The sequence below is a fragment of the Apium graveolens genome, chromosome 11, assembly GCF_009905375.1.
Source record: "Apium graveolens cultivar Ventura chromosome 11, ASM990537v1, whole genome shotgun sequence".
Lineage (NCBI taxonomy): Eukaryota > Viridiplantae > Streptophyta > Magnoliopsida > Apiales > Apiaceae > Apium > Apium graveolens.
The window spans coordinates 144,733,964-144,741,779 of record NC_133657.1 but is presented as its reverse complement, the minus strand read 5'-3'; positions in this window follow the sequence as shown (position 1 = coordinate 144,741,779).

Below are 7,816 nucleotides of genomic sequence, written 5' to 3'. Positions count from 1 at the left end.
TTTCTGGCAACAACAGGGTCCACTTCTCCCTTAAACTCTGGGGGCTTAACAGACTGAAAGGATTTAAAACTAGTAGTTTGGTTTAGCTCTCCTTGTTGATGTTACTGCTGCTGAATCTGTTGGATTAACTGCAACTGTTATTGCTGCTGCTGACGTAACAAGTCTAGAATTTCGTTTATAACCGAACCCTCCACCAAACTACTACTATTATCTTTAGACTGGGTAGCTTTCTTGGGTTGCATTTTCCTGAACTATAACATGGAATTTATTCAAAAACATAATGAGAATATATAACAAAAATATCACCATTCAAACGGTGCACCTGTGTCAGGAAAATGCTGCCCAATCAAAGCACCCATGTATTTATTCTTAGGATCCATTTATAAAAGATATCTAGATTAGAAACACTAGCAACAATAGCAACGGTAACAGTAGCAAAATCTACAACAGTGCAGAAAACTGGAATATAAAGGTACTAAACATTATAGCATGGCCTTTCCATATAACAACAACTGAGCAACCTTCCAGCACCATTAAAAATACAACATTAACAAATTCCATATATCGCAAAGCTAGACGGGCTGTACTAGGCACCACCTAAAAATGTTAAACTGGTAAGTCGCGACAACTTAAGAAATCACAGACTTTGCTGACACACCAGTCTGAGTTTCAATCAACCATTCCTTCCCAAGTGATTTCTTATCTCTTGCAAATGACCCATCTTCCACGGGGTTAACTTTTCTGAAGCTACAACCTTCAATATCGAATCATAAATCCTCTTTACTATTTCCTTTCTGAAGTAGCAACCAGATGTAAAACGTCTATTTCTCCAGAAAGTCAACTCTTGTTTACTTTCAATAACCAGGAATGTCTAATTGCAAAAGCTACTGACAACTCATTATCTCGGGACTTCAAATGAGATTTCAAAGTCAAGGAATTAATGATACATGGAGGATAAGAGAAGAAGATATAGGTATAACTGAGAGCTCATACAAGTACATAAGAAGGTCAGTCTTAGTACCGCATAGCTCACAACACATACATCGGTGGCGTCCTAGCAGACCCTTTGTCATACAGACAAATCGTCAAATCATATGCATTATTAGCCCCAGTCAACCGATAGAATCACCGAGGAAATAAACAATGTTTAAAAGGAAATTAACAAATAGGGAAGGAGAAAATCTGATTTATAATGGAATCAACAGAATCCTAAGTTGCTTACTCTGAGTTCTCAACTTTCTCAAAGAAAAGGTAAGAAACTTATGTGATAGGAAAATTACTCCGGAAACAAAATACGTCTCAAGAAAGAAGTATAACGGTTCAAAAATACAAACTACAGTACTAATCCACATTCATTAGGAAAACTTGGATGTCATAGCAACCACTGACTATTATCATTCCATCTGAACTCACCGAGGTCGCACACTTGGTCCATCAAAATCTCTTATCGGAAATGCTATATTTTGGGATAATATGGGTGTCTCTATAGCTGACACACCAAGGATCCGCGAAAAAGCTGAATTCTGGCGATCAGACTCGTTTCTCTAGAGAGGAAAACTAAAAATCTCTATCAAAGCTTACGAGTAATACATATATGAAGGAAACATACTCTAAGTTAGGGTGGTTCCAGCCAATCCTCAATAGACGTCAGGGTTACGTCTCCGAAACCCTTGACTGAACTCATAGACTCGCTCCTAGGTTGAGTTGCTGACTCACATCTATATATAAACCTTCCTGTACTCTTTTGAATCTACTCCTAACCTAAATCAGGGACTCAGACCTGTAGCTCTGATATTAACTATGACGACCACAACCTCGGGGTCAAGAGTTGACGTCACCAACAACATTAATATTAAGCATAATAACATCTGAATCAATGATAATACATAACCACGGCCCCTCTACCAGGACCTTTTCCAGGTTTCAGTATGATTTAGGCTACACAAATAACACAACCCAAATTACCTTACACAATCCTGACCACAAACTTAATACAGCAACTCAACAGACCTCATCTGGTCTGAACACAACTACCTCAGAGGAGGCTGGCACGGAAGGAACTAGAACTCTGCCCTGACTACCACGGAAGAATCTCCTAGGCATTTGTAATACATATATGAAATATTCTACAAGGGTGAGCAATCAATTACACAACAGTACCACTATATGAATAACAAGTAAAACGATTTGAAGTAAAGCAGTTATAGGAACAGAATTCATAACTTGTTAGAAAACAAGTAGAACATGTATAAACTGGATATCAAAACTAGCATGCTCTGTAAAATAAAATCAACAGTCGTGTGCTGTGCATAAATACTAGAGTTCAATTTTAGCATGTTATTTTCATTTCCAAATATTCCGTTCCATTACAGGAACCACAAAACTATTTGTCCCATTACGGGGACCCAAAACCATTTATTCCGTTACTGGAACTTCAATCACTTGTTCCTTTACTGGAACCACAAAATCACTTGTTCCGTTACTGGAACCACAAAATCACAATCAGATATGTATTGGATATTATCTAGGGTCGGCTGATCAGGCCTCCACACAAATTATCTAGGATAGTTGGCCGGGCTATCACACAAAATATCTAGGAAAGCTGATCGGGCTTTTACACAAAATAACCGGATCCGCAAAGACTAGCTAGGTCTTTGATTTACTATGCTGGACTAATCGGGTATGAATTACGTGCAACCAAATTAGCCACTTATGCAACGCAATCCAATATCTGATTCATTTTATCCAGTTTCAAAATCACTTTTACCTATCTCTTGTTAAAATCAATTATGTCACATCACACTATTCAAAAACTATTTTCCATTTTTAATCACAATTTTAGAAATAGGTACTTTCAGAAGTTACTTTTCCCCAAAAACATATTTAAACAACATTTTCAATACAGGGGATACGTAACTTAAAACATTTTTGTTCCTGTTTTGAAAAAAACAAAACAACATTTCATTCATATATACTGAACCATAAAAGAATGGTCAGGAATACTTTCCTTGCAGAGCTTTACAACTATTACTGACCGACTCTGAGCCGACTCGGACGCTCAGCCTTTATCGCTTAACCACTAGGTCACCTTGGATTCGACTTCAACACTCAGGTTCTTCGGTTGAAACCCTACTGAGCTCGTCGACCCTCCACTAGGTTATCTTTAGTCCAACATCCACTTTCGGTTTCCCGACTAAAACCTACAGGGTCGAAATACTCTAGGTTAGATGACCAATTATGCTTGACAGACTCATAAATATACGTATGATTATAGCTCACATAACAAATAGGGTTTATACATTCAAAACTCGGATTTATAACATTTGTATATTTGTTATTTTGTAAAGTAGGATTGTTAACCATTTATAGAATGTTTTATCATGACAAACCAGAACATTTCGTAAAGTATTTATAATTATAATTATACACGTCTAACTGGTAGTCCCGATAATCACAGGGTATGTCCCGCAATTTCGAATTTACTTTTTCCAAAAAATCGGGCTGCACCTCCTCTGTTTGTCGGCCTACCCGTCGAACATAATCGACGTCAAATCCCAATCACAATTCAACCTTAATTCAGTCACATCCCAACAATTACCATCCGACTTAGTTACACAATTATTGACTAAATCATTACAACTACTCATTACACTTCGTACTAATTATACGAAATAATATTATTTTATATTAATAATTATAGGACTCCGAATAATCGTCACGGTTCACCGTCGGCTCGCAAGGCTCATCACCGACGGAAGTAGATATCGTTGGTGCCCGATAAATTCGGGTTTCCATACGACACCCACCGATAAATTTCCCGAACGAAAAATATTTATTTTGCATAATTTACTCAAATAATTTCCCGCAGAAATTAAATGAATAAATTAATAAATAAATAAACAAAAATTACAACCAATTATCCGGAAATTCCTAAAATAATCAATCAAATTATGACTTCGAGGGGAACACAATCAAACCGACAGCAACAGCAAATAAACACAAACCAATAGTAGCACACGCGCACAACATATATGCCCGGTCACCTCGCCGGAATGGAGTCCGGCAGCAACCGGAAAATGGCAGAGTGGCCGGAAATGGAACTATGCTGCCACCAACCCACCAACAATCGCAACTGGACACACGCACTCGAGTATATATATACACAGTGTACATATATGTATAGCTACACATGATAAAATGGTGCAACAATGATGGCCGGAGAAATTAGTTAGAAAACAGAAAAAATGAACCAGGCTTACCAGAACTCGGCATAACCCGAACAGGGAATAGGAATACAGGGATAAGAGTGAGAAATTTTAGATTGATTAGAAAAATTTGGGATGAAAGATATGTGTGTTTCTATATTATTTTATTTTATTTTACTTCTCTGCCCAACCAAATACATGTCATGTGTCCAGGTGCTGAAGGAAACTAAGACACGTATCCAAAATTAATACTTATCCTTATTAAGCCCGAATTATTATTCTGTGTGTCACGTTTTAACGAACCATTGCGCGAGTGAAAATAACTCAAAAATTACCAAAATAGTTTTAAAATGTTGTAAATATCCCGAAGTTAATAAAAACGTAAATTTTGAAATTTTAAAACAATTTCTGAAATGCAATTTATACCCGCTTTTATCAATTAAACGAATCGACGCGCGGGTGAAATTAATCTAAAAAATTCCCAGAATAATTTTAAAATTCACAGAATATTCCAAAATTAAATAAATCTGAGTTTCATATTTTTTAAAGAATTCTGGAATTAAATACATATTTTACAAATAAATGCAATCAGAAAATCATACAGGGTTAAATAATTGATGAAATATTGGTTTCTAAATTTTATAAAATCCCAAAAATAATTATTGTAATTATAAAACCATAAAAACACTTTTAGAGACAATCCACATATTTATGAAAAATTAAACTGCAATAAAATCACTTTTAAAAGCGAAACAAAATCATACAACCCAATAATTAACACGCAATTCAATCCCATACACTGGTAATCACATATACATAATAAAAAAGCAATAACCCGCTGACAGAACCCATATACATATTTTAATTATTTAATTATTCAATAATCAAACATTTAAATAAGTTAAAATATACGAGTCGTTACAATTTTCTACCATGGCACTTGATCCTTCAACAACATTCCCTTGACCAGCTTTCAATGACTTTCTCTGTAACATCTCCATCTCATAGGTCTTCAAAATACCATACAGGACCTCCAATGTTATTCTGCTTAAATCTCTTCCTTCCTTGATTGCAGATATCTTTTGTTCTAGGTGATCGGAAGGGTGAACAAAAATTTAAGGTTGACCTCTTGAGCTTCATAATACTTGTCATGAAGCTGCAAGTCATTTATCAATATATTGAACCTCTCAAAAACTTCAGTTATGCCTTCCTTTGGTTTAGCCATAAAACCCTCATACTATGAAACCAAGATCCTTCTTTGATTAGATCTAACCTCTTATGTTCCCTCATACAGTATTTCCATTTTCTTCCCAGATCTGCTTAGCTGACTCACATTTAATAATGTTATTATATATTACATTATCAAGGGACTCAATCAATATGACTTGTAAGCTGCTATCAAGTGAAACCTTTTCTTTATCTATCTTTTTCCGGGATTTCTTTTCCATATAATTATTATCGAGAAGTGCAAAATCGTATAGGGATCTTTAGGTGCAAAATGTGCAGGTATGATCATGTCTCCATCTTTAGATTTAAGAACCCTTTCCATAGAAATGAAGGGTCCATTTTTGAGAATCTGAATGTACATAGGGTTGTCCATCCTTATGAACAATATCATTTTCTTCTTCCATAATGTGTAGTTGATCTTGTCAAAAATAGGTATCTTGATACTTCTTATTTTCTGAGAACTCATTCTTCCAAGATCATTATCTGTTTACTTTCAGATTTTACTCTGATACCACTTGTTAGATATTGAGTGTAGTGAAATATAACACAGGGAGGGGGTGAATGTGTTTCTTTGAATATTAATTAACTTTGAAAGTTTTTGGCTTAGATTGAACAAAGCAGTTATGAATTTATAGAGATAAATTATTTGACAATAAGCACACAAAATAGGAAATCAAAAACTCACTTGATTGTATTAATCAAATTTGTTTTGCTACAAATCTGTGTTCTTAGAAAATAAGAACTCAAGTACAAATCTTGAGAGAAGACAAGATATTTTCTATATCTGTTTTCTTTTCTCTTTTTGTTTTAAACTAAGAACCTGTGCATGCTTTATAGACCAACAATACGAGTTTACAAAACTTGCACTAAAATGTACTAACACATTTTCTAAAGTTATCTTGTCTATTTCCTTTTTTGGTGTTAGAAAATCTGTGCGGAATCTTGTAGGTCTGTGACCATCCTTTATCTAGTGAATCTTGGCCCTTGATTTTGTATCCTTTAAGCTGATTTTGTAGTCTTTCCAATTCAGTGAATGAATTGTTTGTTGACTGATAATCTTGAATCTTGAACTTGTCTGTATTCTAGATTATGAGATAAGCTGCGAGGTCTCCTTTTGTTCTGTAGAGAAGTGACATATCGATAAGTAAAATGACTTATCAATATCTCGAGTTCTCGACATATATAAATAACTTGTCGAGGTCTCCAATTCTCTATATGTATAATGACTTGTAGACATCTTCAGTTCTCTACATAGGCTTTTGACTTGTCGACATCTTGAGTTCTCTACATGAAGATTTTTGACTTGTCGATATCTCTAGATATCTACCTGAAGAAATGACTTGTCGATATCTCCAGTTCTCTGCATATACATTTTGACTTGTCGATATCTGAAATCTCTACATGTAGGATGACTTGTTGATCTCATGGGACTTCTCTATAAGTTATTTTGGACTTCTCGACCGACTTCTCGATATCCGTTGATATGTAACTTGTTGATATCTGACTTAGAATATTTTTTGTAGAACAGTATTATTCAGATCCAAGAGGCTATACTTCTCTTTGAGGCATGATCAGGAATTGATCTTTTTCTAGAGTTTATTAATTAGCTTGAAGGTTGTTCACAGAAACATCCTCCAGTCTAATCTACTTAACATTTTTACAGACTTAAGGAATACAATTACAAAATACAAATATAGATAATCACACAACTTATCCTCAGGGCTGTCAATATGACTTATTCTTGTTACATGCAGGCATGTCTTGCAAAACAAGTTTAATCTTCCAAAGTCTTCCCCAATCTCCACCTTAATTATGGTAGCCTAATTCCTGAATCAGCTTATATCCTTGATGGACAGAGAGATCTCCTCTATAGTGAATCCAAACCACTTTATCAACTCCTCATAGAATAATAAAACCTAGAATAGTATCCAATTCATATTCTACATCCTTTTTTCAAGCTCTAAAAGGTTTGATCCATTTTGAAAGCTCAAACCTGCTATACCACTTGACCTTCATATTGAAAACACTTACATATTTGCAAGTAGATAAATAATAGAATCTTGGAAAAACTGAAACCAGAACACCTAACTTATGCCATAAGTCTTCCCAAAACAAGAGTTTTCCCCATTTTCTAATTTTTTTAAAAAAATAGGTTTATAGAAATAAGAACAATGGCTATCAATATATTGAGGTTGACAAATATCTCTCATCATAAAAGATAAATCTCTTTGGTTATGACATTGCTCAAGACATAGATGTTCCTTGAGGTCATACTTTTTTTAATAATCTCCCTCCATTAAAGATTTATATTTTCCTGCCATTTCCACCATCACTTGAACAGAATAATAGAGTTACTTGCCTTCAAATCTCCTAAACCAGGGCCG